Here is a 23,363-nt window from a genome sequence, read left to right as displayed (position 1 = left end):
GGGAACCAAAGGGAGCAGGGGGAACAGATTGGAAAAAATGTGGAGAACCATGGGGAAACTGCAGAACAGAGATGAACCAAAGGGAGCATAGGAACAGATTAGAAAAAATGTGGAGAACCGTGGGGAACAATGCAGAACAGTGGGTTAACAAAGGGAGCAGGGTAAACGGATTGGAATATGTGGGGAACCGTGGGGAACACTGCAGTACAGAGGGGAACCAAAGGGAGCCGGGGGAACGGGTTGGAAAAAGTGAATAACCGTGGGGAACACTGCAGGACAGAGGGGAACCAAAGGGAGCATGGTGTACAGGTTGGAAAAAGTGGGGAATCGTGGGGAGCACTGCACAATAGAGTGGAACCAAAGGGAGGAGGGGAAATGGATTGGAAAAAGTGGGAAGCGTGGGGAACACTCCAGAACAGAGGGCAACAAAAGGGTGCAGGGGGAACAGACTGGAAAAAGTGGAGAACCGTGGGGAACACTGCAGAACAGAGGTGAACCAAAGGAAGTAGGGGGAACGGAATGGAAAAGGTGGGGAACCATGGGGAACACTGCAGGGCAGAGGGGAACCAGAGGGAGCAGGGGGTACAGAATGGAAAAAAAGTGGAGAATCGTGGGGAACACTGCATATAGAGAAGAACCAAAGGGAGCAGGGGGAACGGATTGTAAAAAGTGGGGAAGCGTAGGGAAAACTGCAGAAAACAGGAGAACCAAAGGGAGCAGGTGGAACAGATTGGAAAAAATGTGGGGAACCGTGGGGAAAACAGCAGAACAGAGGGGAGCCAAAGTAGCAGGGGGGACAGATTTGAAAAAAGTGGAGAATTGGGGAAAACTGCAGAACAGTGGGGAACCAAAGGGAGCAGGGGAAACAGATTTGAAAAAGTGGAGAACAGTGTGGAAAAATGCAGAAGAGTGGGGAAATAAAGGGAGCAGGGGGAACAGATTGTAAAAAGTGGGGAACCCTGTGGAAAAATGAAGAAGAGTGGGGAACCAAAGGGAGCAGGGGGAACGGATTGGAAAAAGTGGGGAATCGTGGGGAACACTGCAGGACAGAGGGGAACCAAAGGGAGCACGGTGAACAGATTGGAAAAAGTGGGGAATCGTGAGGAGCACTGCACAATAGATTGGAACCAAAGGGAGCAGGGGAAATGGATTGGAATAATTGGGGAAGCGTGGGGAACACTCCAGAACAGAGTGGATCCAAAGGGAGCAGGGGGAACAGATTGGAAAAAGTGGGGAACCGTGGGAAACACTGCAGAACAGAGCTGAACCAAAGGAATAGGAGGAACGGATTGGAAAAAGTGGGGAACCATGGGGAACACTGCAGGAAAGAGGGGAACCAAAGGGAGCAGGGGGTAAAAGTTGGAAAAAGTGGGGAACCTTGGGGAACACTGCAGAACAGAGGGGAACCAAAGGGTGTAGGGGGAACAGCTCGGAAATGTGGGAAACCGTGGGGAACAATGCAGAACAGAGTGGAACAAAAGGGAGCAGGGGGAACGGATTGGAAAAAGTGGGGAACTGTGGGGAACACTGCAGAACAGAGGGGAACAAAAGGGAGCAGGGGAAACGGATTGGAAAAAGTGGGGAACCATGGGGAACACTGTAGAACAGTGGGGAACCAAAGGTAGCAGGGGGAACGGATTGAAAAAAGTGGGCAACAGAGTGGAAAAATGCAGACCAGTAGGTAAACAAAGGGAGCAGGGGAAACGGATTGTAAGAAGTGGGGAACCGTGTGGAAAAATGCAGAACAGAGGGGAACCAAAGGGAGCAGGGGGAATGGATTGGGGAAGTGGGGAACCGTGGGGAAAAATGCAGGACAGAGGGGAAGAAAGGGAGCAGGGGGCACGGATCTGAAAAAGTGGGGAACCGTGATGAAAAATGCAGGACAGAGGGGAACGAAAGGGAGCAGGGGGAACAGATTGGAAAAAGTGGGGAAACATGGGGAACACTGCAGGACAGAGGGGAACCAAATGGAGAAGAGGGAACAGATTGGTAAAAGTGGGGAAAAGTTGGGAACACTGCAGAACAGAGGGAAACCAAAGGAGCAGGCAGAACAGATTGGAAAAAGTGGGGTACCGTGGGAAATACTGCAGGACAGTGGGGAACCAAAAGGAGCAGGGGGAACAGATTGAAAAAAGTGGGGAACGGAGTGGAAAAATGCAGAACAGTGGGTTAACAAAGGGAGCAGGGTAAACGGATTGGAATATGTGGGGAACCGTGGGGAACACTGCAGTACAGAGGGGAACCAAAGGGAGCAGGGGGAACGGATTGAAAAAAGTGGGGAACCGTGGAGAACACTGCAGGACAGAGGGGAACCAAGGGAGCAGCAGGAACGGATTGTAAAAAGTGAGGCCCATGGGGAACACTGCAGGACAGAGGGGAACGAAAGGGAGCAGGGGGAACAGATTGGAAAAAATGTGGAGAACCATGGGGAAACTGCAGAACAGAGGTGAACCAAAGGGAGCATGGGAACAGATTAGAAAAAATGTGGAGAACCGTGGGGAACAATGCAGAACAGATCGGAACAAAAGGGAGCAGGGGGAACAGCTCGGAAATGTGGGGAACCGTGGGGAACAATGCAGAACAGAGGGGAACCAAAGGGAGCCGGGGGAACGGGTTGGAAAAAGTGGGGAACCGTGGGGATCACTGCAGAACAGAGGGGAACCAAAGGGAGCAGGGGTAACGGATTGGAAAAAGAGGGGAACAATGGAGAACACTGCAGGACAGAGGGGAACCAAAGGGAGCAGGGGGAACAGATTGGAAAAAATGTGGAGAACCGTGGGGAAACTGCAGAACAGAGGGGAACCAAAGGCAGCAGGGGAAACAGATTGGAAAATGTGGGGAACCATGGGGAATACTGCAGAACAGTGGGGAACCAAAGGGAGCAGGGGAAATGGATTGGAATAATTGGGGAAGCGTGGGGAACACTCCAGAACAGAGTGGATCCAAAGGGAGCAGGGGGAACAGATTGGAAAAAGTGGGGAACCGTGGGAAACACTGCAGAACAGAGCTGAACCAAAGGAATAGGAGGAACGGATTGGAAAAAGTGGGGAACCATGGGGAACACTGCAGGAAAGAGGGGAACCAAAGGGAGCAGGGGGTAAAAGTTGGAAAAAGTGGGGGACCTTGGGGAACACTGCAGAACAGAGGGGAACCAAAGGGTGTAGGGGGAACAGCTCGGAAATGTGGGAAACCGTGGGGAACAATGCAGAACAGAGTGGAACAAAAGGGAGCAGGGGGAACGGATTGGAAAAAGTGGGGAACTGTGGGGAACACTGCAGAACAGTGGGGAACCAAAGGTAGCAGGGGGAACGGATTGAAAAAAGTGGGCAACAGAGTGGAAAAATGCAGACCAGTAGGTAAACAAAGGGAGCAGGGGAAACGGATTGTAAGAAGTGATGAACCGTGTGGAAAAATGCAGAACAGAGGGGAACCAAATGGAGCAGGGGGAATGGATTGGTGAAGTGGGGAACCGTGGGGAAAAATGCAGGACAGAGGGGAAGAAAGGGAGCAGGGGGCACGGATCTGAAAAAGTGGGGAACCGTGATGAAAAATGCAGGACAGAGGGGAACGAAAGTGAGCAGGGGGAACAGATTGGAAAAAGTGGGGAAACATGGGGAACACTGCAGGACAGAGGGGAACCAAATGGAGAAGAGGGAACAGATTGGTAAAAGTGGGGAAAAGTTGGGAACACTGCAGAACAGAGGGAAACCAAAGGAGCAGGCAGAACAGATTGGAAAAAGTGGGGTACCGTGGGAAATACTGCAGAACAGTGGGGAACCAAAAGGAGCAGGGGGAACAGATTGAAAAAAGTGGGGAACGGAGTGGAAAAATGCAGAACAGTGGGTTAACAAAGGGAGCAGGGTAAACGGATTGGAATATGTGGGGAACCGTGGGGAACCGTGGGGAACACTGCAGTACAGAGGGGAACCAAAGGGAACAGGGGGAACGGATTGAAAAAAGTGGGGAACCGTGGAGAACACTGCAGGACAGAGGGGAACCAAGGGAGCAGCAGGAACAGATTGTAAAAAGTGAGGCCCATGGGGAACACGGCAGGACAGAGGGGAACGAAAGGGAGCAGGGGGAACAGATTGGAAAAAATGTGGAGAACCATGGGGAAACTGCAGAACAGAGGTGAACCAAAGGGAGCATGGGAACAGATTAGAAAAAATGTGGAGAACCGTGGGGAACAATGCAGAACAGATCGGAACCAAAGGGAGCAGGGGGAACAGCTCGGAAATGTGGGGAACCGTGGGGAACAATGCAGAACAGAGGGGAACCAAAGGGAGCCGGGGGAACGGGTTGGAAAAAGTGGGGAACCGTGGGGATCACTGCAGAACAGAGGGGAACCAAAGGGAGCAGGGGTAACGGATTGGAAAAAGAGGGGAACAATGGAGAACACTGCAGGACAGAGGGGAACCAAAGGGAGCAGGGGGAACAGATTGGAAAAAATGTGGAGAACCGTGGGGAAACTGCAGAACAGAGGGGAACCAAAGGCAGCAGGGGAAACAGATTGGAAAATGTGGGGAACCATGGGGAATACTGCAGAACAGTGGGGATCCAAAGGGAGCAGGGGGAACGGATTGAAAAAAGTGGGGAACGGAGTGGAAAAATGCAGAACAGTGGGTAAACAAAGGGAGCAGGGGAAACGGATTGGAGAAGTGGGGAACCGTGTGGAAAAATGCAGAAGAGTGGGGAACCAAAGGGAGCAGGGGGAAAATATTGGAAAAAGTGGGGAACCATGGGGAACACTGCAGGACAGAGGGGAACCAAAGGGAGCATGGTGTACAGGTTGGAAAAAGTGGGGAATCGTGGGGAGCACTGCACAATAGAGTGGAACCAAAGGGAGCAGGGGATATGGATTGGAAAAAGTGGGAAGCGTGGGGAACACTGCAGAACAGAGGGGAGCCAAAGGAGCAGGGGGAACAGATTAGAAAAAAGTGGAGAATTGGGCAAAACTGCAGAACAGTGGGGAACAGTGGGGAAGAATGAGTAACAGTGGGGAACAGAGAGTAACAGTGGAGACCAGTGGGGAACATTTGGCGAACATTGGAGAATGTGGGGAACAGTGGTAAAAAGTGTGTGACAGGTGGGGAACAATGGGGAACAGTGGGGAACATGTAAAAAAGTTGGGGAACTGTACTATGGAGGGCAGAAGTGGGGAAAATTGAGGAATGGAAGGAAGGGATGGGGAACAGTGGAGATCTCTGCGGAATAGTGGGCAACAGAAGGGAATAGTGGGGAGCAGTGGGGAACAGATAGCGAACTGTGAAGAATGGGAGAACAGTGCAGAAAAGTGGGGAACAGATTGGGAAATGAGGGGAACAGTGGGGGACCATGGTGAACAGTGGTGAAAAGTGGGGAACTGGTGGGAAACAGCAGGCGGAACAGTGGAGAACAGGTGTGGAATAGGTGAAGAACAGTGGGAAACAGTTTAGAACAGATAGGGAACTGATGGGGAACTCTGGGGACTTGTGGGAACTGTTGGGAGGGCAGGAAGGTACATATATACAGATTTGAAATATGCATTTGGAGTGGTACACACATTTAGGAAAATTTGGAAAGAACGAGAGATGATAACAACAAGAGGAAAAGAACTGGCTCATGAGCAACTAACTGAAAAGACTTTGGAAACATTAATCAAACCAGAAAGAATTGCCACAGTACATGTACCAGGTCATCAGAAGGGGAACTCACCAAAAGCACGAGGAAATCGGATGGCTGATGAACTGACCCAACAAGCGGCACGATCAGGAAAAGTACATCCACCTGATGGCTCTGATACCTCTCAGAGAAGGGCTGAAGAAGGTCTTATCTTTTCCCTCCCTGAAGAAAAAAAAAATGGAAAAGATGGGAGCAAAGAAGACGGAAAATGGTGGCTCCCCAATGGAAGACAATTGTTAAATAAAGAAATCACCCAGCAGATACTAGGAGAACTACACTCAGGCTCCCACTGGGGAGTGCAAGCACTGTGTGATGCATTCTTACAAACATGCCTGCAGAGGAGTCTATATCCTAGCAAGACAGGCAGTGAACCGCTGTGTGATCTGTTTAAAGGTTAATAAGAAAGTTATGAAAGCTATGCCTGGAGGAGGACCACCTTTAGCAATCTGGCCATTTCAGCGGATACAAGTGGATTTCACCAAACTCCCTAAGGTCCAGCGATGGAAATTTCTACTAGCAGTAGTGGACCATTTCACGAGATGGGTTGAAGCGTTCCCCACCGTCAATGCCACTGAACAAGCATATAATTCTGGAAAAAATTGTACCCCGATATGGAATAGCCGAATCCATCAATTCAGATCGGGGAAAGCACTTCGCTTCTAAAATTTACAGCCTGGTCTGTGAAACCTTAGGGATAAAATGGAAGCTGCATACTCCAAGGCATCCAGAGTGGAACAAATGAATGCCACTTTAAAAATGCAAATTACATAACTAAAAGAAGAGACTAAATTACCCTGGACCAAGTGCTTACCAATAACTCTTCTCAGAATTCGGACAGCCCCATGACAAAACATTAAAATATCCCCTTACGAGATGTTATTTGGACTCCCATATTTGGGGAAGATAGAAGGAATACCTACAGTCAAAAATAATGATGTGTTTTTAAAGAATTATTTACTGGCAGTCTCTCGTTCTCTTGCAGATTTAAAAGCTAAGGTTCTGCTGGTGCAGAGCCCACCTCTGGATTTCCCTATCCACTCTGTGAATGCTGGTGACTGGGTCCTGATCAATTCATGGAAAGAAGAAAAGCTTCAGCCCCGGTGGAACAGACCATATCTAGTACTATTGACCACAGAAAAATCAGACTGAACAAAGGAAAAGGGGTGGACACATGCTGAAAGTTAAATTAATGGGCCCCAACAGTATCAGATAGATGTTTTCGCTGTAAGAAGGAAACGGGAACAACAGTAGATTTCAATTTGGGCATGTGAGAAAGTGGAAAGGTTTTGGGAAGATCTAAATCAGGTATTAAATAAAATCACAAAAAATAACATATCAAAAAATCCAGAGATCTTTCTTCTAAGTAATATAAGAAGTAAAGAACGTGGCCTCGATTTGGATGAAGCGCAAAAATGATTTATTATGATAGCCTTAGCTGTAGCAAGAAAATATACAATGTCAACCTGGAAATCAGAAGATCGCCTGAGAATACCGCAATGGTACATGGAAATGAATAAATGTATTCCATTGGAAAAATAACATATAATTTAAGAAATAACATCACAGTATTCGAACAAATTTGGGAACCGTACATGGAAAACAACAGAGAGGTCCTACCGCGGACCACCACCCCTTAAAATGACAGAATGAGAAGTAGACGAAATGAACTGACCCAGTGTGTAAAAGTAGATTACACAATTTTCTTGTCTATTTCATTGTGTGATGACATTGTTTCATGGGTTTATTGCATTGTATATGTTGAATGTTTAGTGGGTGGGGAGGGGGGTGGGAAGGAGGGAGGGAAGGGAGGGGGGAAAAGGGGAAAAAAATGACACTATATATTCTAGAGGGAAACGTTTGTGGGTATGTTGGTGAATATGACTCAAAGTGTGAAGAAAAAAAACTTTAAAAAAGTTCCACAGAAGGAAGGAAAGAGGAGTAAAAAGGAACAGAAAAGAAAACTACAATAATGAAACTTTTCCGCTTACTATTTCAATTTGACTTATACATATCATAACTTTGCGTGATGAACCTAAAAATTATTTTATCTCTCAATGTACTAACTATGCTAAGAACCAAAATCAAACAGATTGTTGGGTTTCTGCGAAAATACCACACCATGGCAAGTCAGGAGTCCCCTTAGTAGCAATCCCTCTCTCCCTACACAAATTATTTGATATATAGACCTTGCCCAGCAACAGTGATCCAACCACTGAAGATAAATACAAAGGGTGGTCGATACGACCAAAACCAACAAAGTCACCAACTCCTCAGTCTGGAGAGTTGCTTCCTTTTGAGAAACCAACTAGGAGTTTACAATTTCATGAAGAATTGGACCGTCACATGACTGTGAATCCCGCACCCGGTAAAGGGCACATATTGGGTGTGTGGACGTAAAATTTATTCATGGTTACCCGGGGAAAAGGAATGTTGGAATCAGACAAAAGGATTTATATTGACCTGTACACCTAAAGGTTGGAGTGGATGTTGTTACCTGGCTTACTTAATTCCCCATGTCCGTTAACTTAACCAGCTACCTGTGCTAGGCTTGTCCCATGGGAAAAGCAAAAGGGTGACTGAAGGAGATCGTCTCATGTGGAGGTTTTTCCCAACATATGGAGCTGCACAAAGTGCGGTTGAGATTCAAGAATAGCAGCCACCCTAGATGAACTAGTAAATAATACGAACCTGGTACTTCGGGAAGTCCAATCCCAAGTCCGGGCAATAAATACAGAAATGGCCACCATGCAACTCACAGTCCTCCAAAAATGCATGGCCCTTGGCAGAGAGAGGGGGGACTTGTGCTTTAATTGGTTCTGAATGTTACACATACATCCCGGATGAATCAGCTAATATCTCGGATTTGGAGGTGCATATTAAAAAGTGTAGAGAGAAGATCAAGGAGACTCGAGATAAATATGAAAAAGGAGGTGATTGGACATGGGGAGATTGGAAATTCGGAGGTTGGCGGCCATAGTTAATGCACTTTGCTATATCTGGCTGAATGATTCTAGTGGGCTTATTGATTGGATCAGCCATCCTACGATGTTTTATCATGAGATCCATTTGCTCAGCTATTGGAGCGAAGCAGGTGGTATTAAAAAATCCCATGGCAGATGAACAACGACAAATTCAACTCATGTTACAATTTGAGGAAACAAAAGGTGAACAATAATGCAGTTTAATCAGAAATACATGATAAAGAGAAAAAAGGAGGAATTGTGAAAAACAGTTGAATGTGATTAAGCTCGCACCATTCTGTGAAAAATGATGGAATGCAAAGTATGTAGATAAGAGCTTGAGAGTAGACAGTACTAGCCAGTGGGCCCCTTCTTATCTCAAGCCCCAAGGATGCAAGGAACTGGTTCAGGTTGGTGCAGTGACCTAAGATAGTCTATAGCTAGTACTGCGATTGCCTCATAGAGACATGAACAGGCAATGTATGAAGAGGGAAGAACTGAGTGATACCTGGATTGATCGAAGGGAGAAGGAGAATGTTGTAATGTATTGGGATTCTGATTGGAAGAAGGTAAATGAAGGTGGGGTGATGTTGAGCGCGGGACTGTACAAAAGAGTGATGATTCTGAACTTCCAGTGTGTCTCCAGACCAGGGACACCCGACTCTGCAGACTCGAAATAAAGATGAACCTGTTCTTCAAAACTTTTATCTCCAGAGTAAGGATTGTGAACACTTTATATTTCATGGTGGGGAATGGATGGTGAACAGTGGCGTAGTGTGAGAAACAGTGTGGAAAAGTGGGGCACAAGTGGAAACAGATGAGCTTCTGCTGGTCAACAATGGGGAACCAGGGTGTACGTTGGGGAACAGTGCGGAACATTGTTCCCCACTGTTCTCCTTTCCTCATTCCCTCCCACTCCCCACTATTCCCCTCCGATCCCCATTTTTCTACAGTGTTCCCCACGCTTCCACAATCTTCTCCAGCTGTCCCCCCGGTTCCATACTTTTCCCCATGGTTCCCTACTTTTCCCCACTCTTCTGCATTATTCCCACTGTTCCCCACTTTTGCCCTCTGTTCCCCATTTAACCCACTGGTCCCCATGAACTGTTCTGCACTGTTGCCCATTTTTCCCAATGTTCTCCACTGTACCCCATCTGTTCCCCATATATACCTGTTCTCCAGAGGTTCACACCTGTTCCTGACTATTCCCCACAGTTCCCCACTTTTCCTTTCTGTTCTCCACTGTGCTCCTCTGTTCCCCAACAGGGGGAAGAAAGAGGAGCAGTGGGGAACAGAGGGGCACAGTGGGGAGCAGTTGAGAACAGGTGACGAACAGTGGAGAACTAGCGAGTAACAGTGGACAAATGTTGGTAACAGATGGGGAACAGAAGGGAAAAGTCAGGAACAGTGGGGAATAGTTGTGGAACAGTGGGATAAATGTGGAACGGAGACAGCTGGAGAACAGTGGGGAACAGGGTGGAACAGATGCAGAATAGTGGGGAAAAATAGGGAATAGTGTGGAGCAGGGGGTTCAAATGGAGAACAGTGGGGAACTGTGGGGAACAGTGGGAAGCAGATTAGGAAATGATGGGGAACACTATGGACCCATGGGGAACAATGTGAACACTATGGAACAGTGGGGAACAGTGAAGAACTAAGGGAAGAGGGGAAGAATGAGGAACAGAGGGGCACAGTGGAGAGCAGTGTAAAACAGAGGGGAAGATTGGGGAAAATGGGCAACAGGGCAGAAACATAGAAGATCAGAGCAGGAGTAGGTCATTCGGCCCTTCGAGCCTTCTCCGCCATTCAATGAGATCATGGCTGATCTTAAATTTCAGTACCCCGTCCCTGCCTTCTCTCCGTAACCCCTAATTCCCTTATACTGAAGAAATATATCTAATTCCCTCTAAATATATTCAATGAACCTGCCTCTACTGCTCTGTGTGGCAATGAATTCCACAGATTCACCAGCCTCTGGGTAAAGAAATTCCTCCTCATCTCGGTTCATAATGGTTTGCCTATTATCCTCGAACCATGGCCCCGGGTTATGGACTCCCCCACCATTGGAAACATCCCTTCCTCATCCATTCTGTCCAGTCCTGCCAGAACTTTATATGTCTCTATGAGATCCCCTCTCAATCTTCTAAACTCCAGCGAGTACAATCCCAAATTGTGCAATCTTTCCTCAGAAGTTATTCCTGTCATTCCAGGTATAAAGCCTGGTGAATCACCTTTGCACTCCATTGCAAGAACAGAAAAGGCGACCAAACGTGCACACAATACTCCAGGTGTGCTCTCACCAGGGCTCTGTACAATTGCAGTAAGGTATCCTTATTCCTATACTGAAATCCTCTTGATGTGAAGGCGAACATAGCACTTGCCTTTTTAACCGCATGCTGTACCTGCATGCTCGCCTTCAGTGACTGGTGCACAAGAACCCCTAGGTCTCTCTGCACTTCCCCATCTCCCAATCTATTGCCATTCAAATTGTAATCTGCCCTCTGGTTTGTGTTACCAAGGTGGATAACCTCACATTTATCCACATTGTAGTGCATTTGCCATGTATCTACCCAGTCCCCCAATTTATCCAAATCACACTGGAGCTTCCTGACCCCCTCTTCAGTGCACACAACCTCTCCTAGCTTAGTGTCGTCTGCAAATTTGGAGGTATTACATCCAATCCCCTCATCCAGATCATTAATGTAAATTGTGAACAGCTGGGGTCCCAGTACAGATCCCTGTGGCACCCCACTGGTCACCGCCTGCCACTCAGAAAATTAGCCGTTTATCCCAACTCTCTGTCTTCTATCTGCCAGCCAGTTATCAATCCACATAAATACCTTCCCCCCACAATCCCATGAGCCTTGATTTTGCATGCCAGTCATTTATGTGGAACCTTATCGAAGGCCTTTTGGAAATCCAGGTACAACACATCCACTGGCTCTCCCTCATCTATTTTACCTCTCACCATCTCAAAGAATTTCAATAGATTTGTCAAGCACAATTTACCTTTTGTAAATCCATGTTGATTCTCTCCGATCCCTTCTCTGCTAGTCATATGCTCCGCTATTACATCCTTAATAATGGATTTCATCATTTTGCCCCTTACTGATGTAAGGCTCACCAGCCTATAATTCCCCTCTTTTTCTCTACCCCTTTTTTAAATAGTGGGGTAATATTAGCTACCCTCCAATCCATGGGTACTGATCCTGAGTCTATTGAGTTCTGGAAAATAATTTTTATAGCATCTGCTATCTGAAGGTCCACTAGAATGTAGATTATCAGGCCCTTGGGATTTATCGGCCTTCAATCCCTTCAATTTTCCCAAGACCATGTCCTTAGAGATACTGATTTCTTTCAGCTCCTCCCTTGCATTAGTGTCTATGTTTCCCAACATCCTTGGGAGGTTACTGTATCCTCTCTTGTAAAAACGGAACTAAAGTAAGAATTTAATTGGTCTGCCATTTCCTTATTCCCCATTATATATTCCCCTGATTCTGCCTGCAAGAGACCTACTCTGGATTTCACCAATCTTTTCCTCTTGACATATCTATAAAATCTTTTGCAATTGGTTTTTATGTTTGCCGCAAGCTTACTTTCATAATTTATTTTTGCCCTCTTGATTAATCCCTTCGTCCTCCTTTGCTGCATCTTGAACTGTTCCCAGTCTTCGGATTTGGTACTTTTTTTGCCCAATTGATATGTTCTCCCTTTGGACCTAATGCTGTCTCTAATTTCCCTTGTTATCACCAGTTGAGTCACTTTTCTTGGTTTATTTTTATGCAATTCTTCCATTAGATCTTTGAATGCTTTCCATTGTCTATCCACCGTCAACACCCCCCCCCCCACCCCATAAACCACCCAATCAATCTTACTCACCTCCCGTCTCATACCATCATAATTCTCTTTATTTAAATTCAGGACCTTAGTCTCGGTGATAATTTCTTCACTCTCCATGTCGAGTGAGAATTCGATCATATTGTGGTCGCTCCTACCCAAAGGGCCTTGTACAACAAGTTTGCTGATTAGGCCCTTTTCATTGCATAATACCCAGTCTAAAATGGCCTGCTCCCAAGTTGGTTCCTCGACATATTGGTCTAGATAACCGTCCCGTAAACATTCAAGGAATTCCTCCTCCTCAGTATTTTTACTAATTTGACTAGTCCAATCGATATGTAAATTAAAGTCTCCCATAATGACAGCTGTTCCCTTATTGCACGTTTCTCTAATTTCCCTTATTATGCCTTCCCTCACCTCTACATTACTATTTGGAGGCCGATATACCACCCCCACTAACATTTTCCGCCCCTTGCTATTCCTCAGTTTTACCCATATAGATTCCGTATCTTCCGAGTTAATAACCTTCCTGTCAATTGTGTCGGTTCCTTCTCTCACCATCAAAGCTACCCCACCCCCTTTTCTTTCTTGTCTACCCCTCCCAAATATTGTATACCCCGGGATGTTAAGTTCCCAGGCTTGCCCACCTTGCAGCCATGTTTTGTAATCCCAATCAAATCGTATTTGTTTGTCTCAATTTCCACAGCCAATTCATCTACCTTGTTCCGAATGCTTCTTGCATTAAGATATAAAGCCTTCAGATTTGCTTTTTTCACCCTCCTTGCTCTTTCTGATTTTTACTTTCGCTGCCTAACCCAACTTTTCCTATTTTATCTTTCCTGTCCTTTGCTTATCATACAGGTTCCCATCCCAGTGCCAAATTAGTTTAAACCGCATCCGACGGCTGCACCAAACCTAGCTGCCAATACATTGATCCCTTTTGAGTTTAGGTGTAACCCATTCTTTTTGTAAAGGTCATGCCTTCCCCAAAAGATAGCCCAATGGTCCAAGAAGCCAAAACCCTGTCTTTTACACCAGCCCCTCAGCCACACATTCACTTGTCTTCACCTTGCATTTTTGTCCTCACTTGCACTTGGCAGAACAGATGCAGAACAGTGGAGAAAAGAACGGAACAGTGTGGAACAGGGGGTCAGCTGGAGAACTGTGGGGACAGATGGGGAACAGAGTGGACCCATGGGGAACAGTGGGTAATTCTGGGGAGCAGTGGGGAACAGATGGTGAACAGTGGAGAACTGTGAGAAACAGTGTGGAAAAATGGGGCACAGATTGGAAACAGAGGAGCATCTGATGGGCAACAATGGGGAACCATGGGGTACAGTTGGTAACAGTTGGGATCTGTGGGGAACAGTGGGGAAGAAATGTGGAACAGTAGGTTAAAGTGGGAGAAATGGAGAACAGTAGGGAACAGAGGGCAACAGTGGGGAATAGATTGGGAACAGCTGGAGAAAAGTGGGGAACAGTGAAGAACTGTGGGGAACACAGGGTAACAGGGGAGAGCAATGGGGAACAAAAGGCGAACATTGGAGAACGTGTGGAACATTGGTCAAAAGTGTGTGACAGGTGGGGAACAGTGAGGAACAGTGGGGAACAGTTGGGGAACAATGGTGTATTGAGGGCAACAGTGGGAAAAATTGATGAATGGATGGAAGAGATGGGAAAAAGTGGGGATCACTAAGGAACAGTGGGGAAAAGTGGGGATCACTAAGGAACAGTGGAGAACAGGGGTGAATAGTGGGGAGCAGTGGAGAACAGATAGCAAACTGTGGAGAATGGGGGAACAGATTGGGAAATGAGTGGAAGAGTGGGGAACCTTGGGGAAAAGTGGGGAATGGTGGGAAATAGCTGAGGAACAGTGGGGAACTGATGGGAAACGGTGGGGATCCGTGGGAGACAGCTTTAACAATGATGTATGGCGCACTGAGACAGAAACTGTGACACCGGATTCAGATCAATGAGAAGGTTTATCAGTGATGAAGGATAAACTGTGTCAGATACTGTGAAAACCAGGTTCACAGTGGGGAGAAAGTTTATCGGTGATACAAAATAAACTCTGGCATATACTGTTATAACGGATTCACAGTGGGTAGAAGGTTTAACAGTGATGTATTGTAGACTGAGGCGGATACCGTGAAACTGGGTTCACATTAGTGAGATGGTTTAACGTTGAGGTTCAATGAACTGTGACAAGTACTGTGACACCAGGTTCACAGTGTGGAAGAGGTTTAAACGTGAAACGCAATACATTGTTGCAGATACCGTGACACAGAGTTAACAGTGGGGAGACATTTTAATGGTGATGTTCGGTAGACTGAGGCATATACTCTGACTCCGGATACAGAGTGGGTAGGAGGTGACAACGGTGATTTGCAGGAGTCTGAGACAGATACCGTGACACCGGGTTTACAATGCGAAAAAGTTTATAGGGTGATGAAAAATGTTTACACTGTTAGCCCGTAATGTGTCAGTTAAGTCTAGGAACTGACGGTGGCAATTCGTAATACCACGCTGTGCACTCGCTATATCATGCCCCCCCCAAAATCGTCACTGTAACTTAAGATACCAGATATGCTTGAGTTAGACAGACGTTCATGTCGCCTGGGTTGATAGCACTGAACTGGTGAAGTAGGGTCCATATGGCAGGTTTAAGTCTGTCCACGCTGAATAGCTGTGGATGCCCTCCGATGTCCAATGTATATACCACTCCATATCTCTTAATCAAACAAAATGGTCCTTCATGTGGTTTTAGTAATGGTGCCCCTGGAACCTGTCTTCGTACAAATACAAATTCAGTGTTTAATAGTGATTGGGGGACTTGTTGTCTAGTTTTGCCATGCCAGTTGGTAGAGGATGGTTTGCTGTTAGCAATACCCTTGCGGAGTTGTTGAAGGATGTCCATGTCTGAATTGTTCCTGAAGTGAATATCTTCTGGAACCATAAGGGCCGGACGAAACATCAATTCTACAGATGATGCAGACAGATTTTCTTTTGGAGCTGTTCATACTCCTAATAGAACCCAAGGCAGTTCATCGACCCAGTTGCTCCTTACGTGATATTGTAATGAATAAATATATTTGGAGAATTTGGTAATATTTGCGATTTTGGTAAGATTTAGTGTAGGTTACAAACATACATACATACCTTTTAAAACAGATTTTATTTGAAAGACTGAAGAAATATTGATGCACATACACAAGTAGGTGTTAACTGAACTGATGTAATAAAATGAATGACCATTGTTTGGAAATGGAGCCAGGATGACTACAAGTACCTTTCTGCAGGGTGCTTACAGGAAAGTCACTCACCGGTTTTGTTTACCTAACCACAGCTTGAGCAGAAGAAAGAACTCCTGTTGTTTGGAATAAGAGAAATGGAACTCTGTGGTCACTGAAAGAAAGAAGTTACCATCTGGAAAACCCTGAAGGGGCAAGTTTCATCAGCGAGACATTGACGTGACTAATGGTGGTACCTCAGTTGTGGAAATCCTGGAACAACAAATCACTCTCTGCAAACCCTACAAGAACCTTCCTGAGCGGTAAACATTTACCTTTCGAGCACCAAAACCTGGTGAAATTTATACATGATCAATTATGTGCACAGCAGAAGAATTGCCTGCATCCAGAGAACTTGGAAGAAGGAGAAGTGAGATTGAACTGTGAACCAAAGAACTTTTCATAAAATTTAAACACATTACAAACATGTGTGCTTAGAATTAGAAGGGGGTTAATTTGGGTTAGTTAAGTTAAAGTTTCATTCTATTTTCATGTTTAAAGTTGATTAAAAAGAACTTCTGTTTTAAAAACCACCTGTCTTGGTGAATGTCTATTGCTGCTGAGTTTTGGGGTCCTTTGGGCTCGTAACAATATCTGCTTAGATAATGACATTGGGCCTGTTCAAAGTAGGAAATGGCTTCTACCAGCAGGAGTTTCTATTTGAGAAAAAATACTGATAGGTGGCTGAACACATATGTTTCCTAAAAATTAATACCCTCTCCCTCCCTAAACCACATTCAGCCCTGTGACATCTTTCTCCATTGCATTACTGGGACCACCAAGGACCTGACCCATTTCCCATCTTTCCTTGCAATGCCAATATGGCAGCTGCCATTAAGAACAGACAAATCACATTTTAATTCAGCAAGCAAGATGAAAATCATCTGGACATCCTGCTTTAAAAGAAGGGTAAACAAGCCTTCCTAAGTTTGTCACTTCATTTTTATTTCAATTCACATGGAGTATTAGCAAAAAGTTTCCCATCCATTTCGTCATCAAATTATGAGTAAAATCATGATTGCTGTTCATGAAAACCCATAACCTTCAATGTTACACAGATAATCTAGGAAGAATTATGTAACAAAAGTAAATGAAACATTAAAAGAATTTCCCCCTTATAAACACTGAGATTGTAGCACGCCAAGCGACCGGGCGAGCAAAAAAAAAGTGAAATCGGAGCAACACTCGGACAGTCCAAGACGGCCCTCCCCGACCTGCGACCGTCATGGAGACTGAAGGATCAGTCAGATCTCACAATGGTCGCAAGTCGGAGTTTTTCCCGTGTGCGGTGCCTGAAGTATTAGAGCCTATTTTTAAAATCAAATGATTTGACAAACGAGAACAGAGACACAGGGAACGAAAGACCCAAAATGTGCGGATTGAATTTGTGACTCAGTGTCTCGGGGTCCATCGGCTGGGGGAAGCCATCTTAATTTCTGTGCGCATGCGCGAGTCATCAGTTGGCGCTTGCCCAAAGGGTTCGCTTAGGGCCGTCATTTGGCACATGCGTATCAATCGCACATGCGCGAACCGAACGCCAAGTGGCGAACCCATCGCGCATGCGCCATCCAAAGACGTGCAAATCTCCTTCTTGCCCCTCCCCTCCCCCCCCCCCCACCCGCTGCCAGTTACCCCGCGGCCTCCGGCCTCGCCCTGTTGGCGCCATCAGGCCTCGCACCGACGCCTCGGCTCCACCCAAACACCACGTCGGTACCGGCCGCTCAACGGTGGGGCCCATCGGGCTGCGGGTCGCCCGCTTTCTCTGGACCGCGTGGCTGAGGAAGGTCCCGGCGCCGCCGCCAACTTCTTCCCGTTAGCGCCCTCGGCGACGCGACGGACCCCGAGCTGACGACGCCACCGCCAACGTCCCGCCTCCTCACAGCAAGAGCCAATCAGCCCGCGAATCCGCCCATCAATCTAACCCTACTTCAGCGTCCAATCCAAAAGCGGCCTCACCGAATCAATCCATTGGCTCGTGCAATTGAAGCAACTAATCAGCGAGCGATGGAACACACAGTCGCACCCAATCAGCATCGCAAGACAGAAAAGAGAGGCAGTCGAAGGAGCAGTAAACCCTTCGGCCCTTCCACTTCCTACTACCCCAACTATCAAATCCTTGGGAAACACAGGATCACTCTGTCCTGGCTCCTGGATTCCTCTGATCTCAAGAAATACATTGCACCCAAACTACAAGGGAGACTATATATTATCAATCACTCCTTCATATTTATTACTGCTTCCAATTTAATGGAGGACACAAGTGGTTGTGTCAGACAGCTGGACCTCCTCGGTGAACCTCATGGAGCAGGCAATCATGGTGAGAAGATAACTTGCCCCGCGGGAGGCTAGTAGTGACCCTACAATGTTAATGTAGACATGGCTGAACCTACGTGGTGCTGACTCGAATGTCTGGGGATGGTGCCTTCACGTATTCTGCATTTTGGTCATCTGGCAGAGTGTGCAGATCTTGGCCCCGTGACAACCTGTTTCCGGAGGCTCAGCAAGACAATCCTACTGACCACCATTTTGAAAGTTCTGATGGCTGGGTGCGTCAGGTTGTGCAACTCATCGAAAACCTGCCATCTCCATGTGGTCAGCACGATGAGGCGGGGTTTCCATTGGAATGTCACAGAGGAGCATCTACTTACCAGGGTCGAGGTCAACATCCTCCAGCCTGAGCCTGGAAACTGCTGTCCTGAATGCAAGTATCTCAGGGTCTTCCTGCTGTCCCCTGCCTTGGGCTAAATAGTCGATTCCCTGGGACAGGGCCTGGACAGACTTGGTTGTGGGGTGGGGCAGTGCATCACACAAAATGTGTTGAATGTCTGTAGTGAACTCAGATTCATGAGAGGAGCTGCTGCTGCCTGGCCGATCACGGGTCCAACACCTTATGGAAGGCAAAAGTTAATGACTTCTGGTCCATGAACATCCTGAATTGTCTACCTTCCAAAAATACCTGAAGTGCCTGACTGCCAGGTACAGTACCAATTGCTCTCAGTCAAAGACGCTGTAGTTGAGTTCAGGTGGCCAGAGGTGTCTGCTAAAGAAGGAAAGGGGCTGCCATTGCCCTTCGATGAATTGCTCCAGTGCACCCCCTACTGCTGTGCTGCAAGAGTCTACTGTGAGAGTGGTGGGTGTCTTTGGCCTGGCGTCTAATGGAAGAGTGATGTTGGCCAGTGCGTTCTTGGCCTTCTGGAACACCTCCAAATCCTCATTGTCCAAGGTAATGTCTTCACGCATATCTGCATTTTGGTCATCTGGCAGTGTGCAGGTCTGTGTCATCTGCTGACGTACCCACCCTTCCACTCATCATCATTCATAAAAATCACAAAGAGCTGGGGTCCCAGAGTAGATCAACTTGGAGCGCCGCTAGTCATTGTTCCATCTACTACTACCCTCTGTTTTCTGCAGACAAGCCAATTCTGAATCCACACAGCCAAGGCTCCATGCATCCCATGCCTCCCGACATTCTGAATGAGGCCACCGTGGGGACCTTGACAAGCACCTTACTAAAATCCATGTGCAGCCCATATACACCTTTACCTTCATCTATTTCCTTTGACACCTCCTCGAAAAACTCAATTTGACTCATGAAGCAAGACCTGCTCCTCACAAAACTATCCATGAGTTTCCACAGCATGTTTGTGCATTGCCCTCGGCCCCAGAATCTGCAGACTTCCTGGCCAGTCCCTCCCTTACCCCTTCCCAGAGCTTCCGCATCCATTATAACATCAACCATTGTTGCCCAGTACAGGCCCTTTATCCCATAAAGGCTGTACTGACCTTTGTAAATGTTCTCCACAACAAACTAACCCTTACCTGTACCACACCCCTTGCCTTCTGTTCTCTTACATCCACATGCCCGTTGTCTTGGGTAAACTTATTCCTCTCATTTTGTTCTTTTTAGATTGGTCACAGTGTTTGAGCTACCGAAAGAAAATAAACACATACACACACATACACACATACACACCGAGAGCAGTTCAGTTTATACAAGTCTTTATTATTAAATAGCTAGCTGAATTCACACTACAAAATGCAAGCCCTTCCCAATTATACTTATCAATGCCTGGACTGGTCCCAACTGCCAAAGCGAGGCGACGACTGCACACTTGTAGTAGGTTGTCTGGGCGCCGGTAGCAGCTTCTCCACCTCCCCGGACCGGGACGTTGGTTGGAATCTTGAAGTTCTTCTTCTTGCTGAGAGATGTTGCCACCTCTTGGAGAGTCTCAAAGAGGGACTCTTTAAGCAGTGGGACCATGGCTTATATTACCCAAAAGTTGTTTACTTCAGATCTTATCTCTTCGAACAAATGATTTAATTATCTTCAAGGTCTCCTGACAGTCTGCGACCAAAAAAAGACAACTGCATCTCTGGGCCTCATGGTGGAAGTTGGATAATGTCTACTGATTCATATGCATCCCTGGCCCCATAGTGTAAATTTAGATAATGTCTACTAATTCATATGCAACAAGCTGGTTCTCTGCCTTGCAGGAGCAAAGGCTGCAAAAATAAAAAACACGGTTTAAATCTTCCATTACATTCCACCCCTTGGTCGCAGCCTGTCACTTACGAGACCTTACAAGCATTTGAGTACAGAAGGAGTGAAAAAGAGAAACTAAAACTATGATAATCACAAAAACAAGCAAAAATGCGACAACCAACGGAGAATAATGTGGCCCAATCCACCAAATGGACCAGCTCACCATGAAAAAGGGTTCCAATCAAGCTCAAACTATCCTTGTGGGCCACAAGACCCAGACGCTGAAGCTCACCAACAGATTTTGAAACATGCTTAACAATATCCGATATATTAGTGGATACATCGGGCCGTGTCCCCCACGGGCAACTCCCTCGGAACGTCCTCGACATTACAAATCCAATTGCTGGCATCAAAGCACCGGTTAAGCCAGATCAGCAGGAGCACAAGATGGAGGACCTGGAACAAAGAAGCCTGACATATGTCACTCACAGTGCCATAAGCGTTCGGTATTTAAACAAACTAAACCATCCTGTCCCTCAATAGCTATCCACTGAGTGTTACCCTGGGCAGGTGTCACTATTTCTCCTTTTACAGGAGGGCCAATACCTGATGGTGTCACCCATACCTTTTGTCCGACATTCTCTAGCTCGGGAATGGGGGGCAATGACTGTTTTTCCTCTGGAATAGGCTGTAGTTCAGAAGCGTGAAGAAGTCGGTGGAAAGGCGATGATTCAAATTATGGACGGCCTGCTGCAGCACATGGCACCACCCCTTCAGGGTCCCCAGTGGTGTTAACAAACAAATTTGTTCCTTCAGTAAACAATGCATTCATTCAACTAACCCGGCATCCTGTGAGTAATAAGGAATATGGTGGACCCATAAGTTATCCAACTGCACGAAAACCAACAAGGTCGGGTCAGATACAGCAAAGAGCTCTCTGAACCCTTCTCCATTAACAAGGCTGCGTTCTGGCACCAACCCTCTTTTCAATCTTCTTCAGCATGATGCTGAAACAAGCCATGAAAGACCTCAACAATGAAGACGCTGTTTACATCTGGTACCGCACGGATAGCAGTCTCTTCAATCTGAGGCGCCTGCAAGCTCACACCAAGACACAAGAGCAACTTGTCCGTGAACTACTCTTCGCAGACGATGCCAATTTAGTTGCCCATTCAGAGCCAGCTCTTCAGCGCTTGATGTCCTTTTTTGCGGAAACTGCCAAAATGTTTGTCCTGGAAGTCAGCCTGAAGAAAACTGAGGTCCTCCATCAGCCAGCTCCCCACCATGACTACCAGCCCCCCCATATCTCCATCGGGCACACAAAACTCAAAACGGTCAACCAGTTTACCTATCTCAGCTGCACCATTTCATCGGATGCAAGGATCGACAACGAGATAGACAACAGACTCGCCAAGGCAAATAGCGCCTTTGGAAGACTACACAAAAGAGTCTGGAAAAACAACCAACTGAAAAACCTCACAAAGATTAGTGTATACAGAGCCGTTGTCATACCCACACTCCTGTTCGGCTCCTAATAATGGGTCCTCTACCGGCATAACCTACGGCTCCTAGAATGCTTCCACCAGCGTTGTCTCCGCTCCATCCTCAACATTCATTGGAGCGACTTCATCTCCAACATCAAAGTACTCGAGATGGCAGAGGCCAACAGCATCAAATCCACGCTGCTGAAGATCCAACTGCACTGGGTAGGTCACGTCTCCAGAATGGAGGACCATCGCCTTCCCAAGATCGTGTTATATGGCAATCTCTCCACTGGCCACTGTGACAGAGGTGCAGCAAAGAAGAGGTACAAGGACTGCCTAAAGAAATCTCTTAGTGCCTGCCACATGACCACCACCAGTGGGATAATATTGCCTCAAACCCTGCATCTTGGCGCCTCACAGTTCGGCGGACAGCAACCTCCTTTGAAGAAGACCGCAGAGTCCACCTCACTGACAAAAGACAAAGGAGGAAAAACCCAACACCCAACCCCAACCAACCAATTTTCCCTTGCAACCGCTGCAACCGTGTCTGCCTGTCCCGCATCAGACTTGTCAGCCACAAATGAGCCTGCATGCAGCTGACGTGGACACTACCCTTCCATAAATCTTCATCCGCGAAGCCAAGCCAAAGAAAGAAGGACCCATAAGATACTGTGGTCAGCTGCCCAATCACAGATTGCCTTCCCGGAGAAGTGCGAGCCATTATCAGACTGAATTACTTCTGGTACATCATAACAAGAAATTTAATGGTTTAGTCCTTGGATAGTGCTAGCTTGGTCAGCCGTCTTGGTGGGAAAAGCAAAAAGGTGTCAATCATTACTAGGACGTAACGTTTACCCATACAATCTGGCATTGGGCCTATGTAATCAATTTGCCAGACTGCAGGTGAGTGAGCTCCCTGTCTTATTCGACCATGCAGATGAGGAGGAACAGTGCGGGACTTCAAAAGCTGGCATGCTGGGCATGTCCGCTCGACCATGCGGACATTGTTCTGATGGATGGGTAAGGCATGTGTACAGGCCACATAGCTGATCCCTTCTCCCCCAAATAGCTACTCTGTTCATGTGCCCATCGAGCCAGGGGGACGGTATCGGCGTGGCTGATAGTGGCAAGCTGATCTGATACTGCATTATGTTGTGCCATGTTCGTCGTCGCATTGGTATGGGCGTCAACGTGATATACGGTTATTTCACGATGATGGGAAGCGTCCCACAACAGCTGCCACAACTGTTTTCCCCATACTGAGCGGTCATGTACCAGCCAGTCATTCTTTTGCCAATCAGACATCCATACCACTAGTCCATTAGCCATAGCCCAGGAATCAGTGAACAAGTGAAGAGGGTGATCATGGGGGTCTAGTGGTAAAGTGACCGCCTTCAACTCAGCATATTGACTGGAGCCACCATCCCCCTCCTCCAATAAGTGAGTTCCTGACCAGGGATAGTAAGCCACCGCCTTCCACTTCTGCTTTCCTTTCACCCAGCGGCTGCTACCATCAGTAAACCAGGCGTCCTCTTGTAATGCTTTCTGTACCATCTCTTCCGTGGCCCCTTGGATCATCACATCATTAATATAATGGTGAATTGAGAGGGAAGGCGATACTGGCACCGTCTCCAAATCACGGACAATT

At 46.9% G+C, this 23,363-nt stretch overlaps 1 long non-coding RNA gene across 1 annotated transcript in view; it reads right to left on the bottom strand.

Moving 5' to 3' along the window:
• Positions 1–17,622, bottom strand: part of LOC138750480 (uncharacterized) — a 474,155-nt gene extending 456,533 nt beyond the window's left edge. Inside the window, exons 1-2 of the long non-coding RNA XR_011349356.1 lie at positions 17,463–17,622; positions 5,695–5,823 (exon numbers count right to left, since the gene is read on the bottom strand). This is a non-coding gene — a long non-coding RNA (uncharacterized lncRNA). The remainder of the gene's footprint in view (positions 1–5,694; positions 5,824–17,462) is intronic.
• Between the last annotated feature and the right edge of the window lie 5,741 nt (positions 17,623–23,363).

Source organism: Narcine bancroftii, unplaced genomic scaffold (genome assembly GCF_036971445.1).
Source record: "Narcine bancroftii isolate sNarBan1 unplaced genomic scaffold, sNarBan1.hap1 Scaffold_153, whole genome shotgun sequence".
In the NCBI taxonomy this organism is placed as follows: domain Eukaryota; kingdom Metazoa; phylum Chordata; class Chondrichthyes; order Torpediniformes; family Narcinidae; genus Narcine; species Narcine bancroftii.
This window is presented reverse-complemented; position numbering and strand designations above follow the sequence as displayed.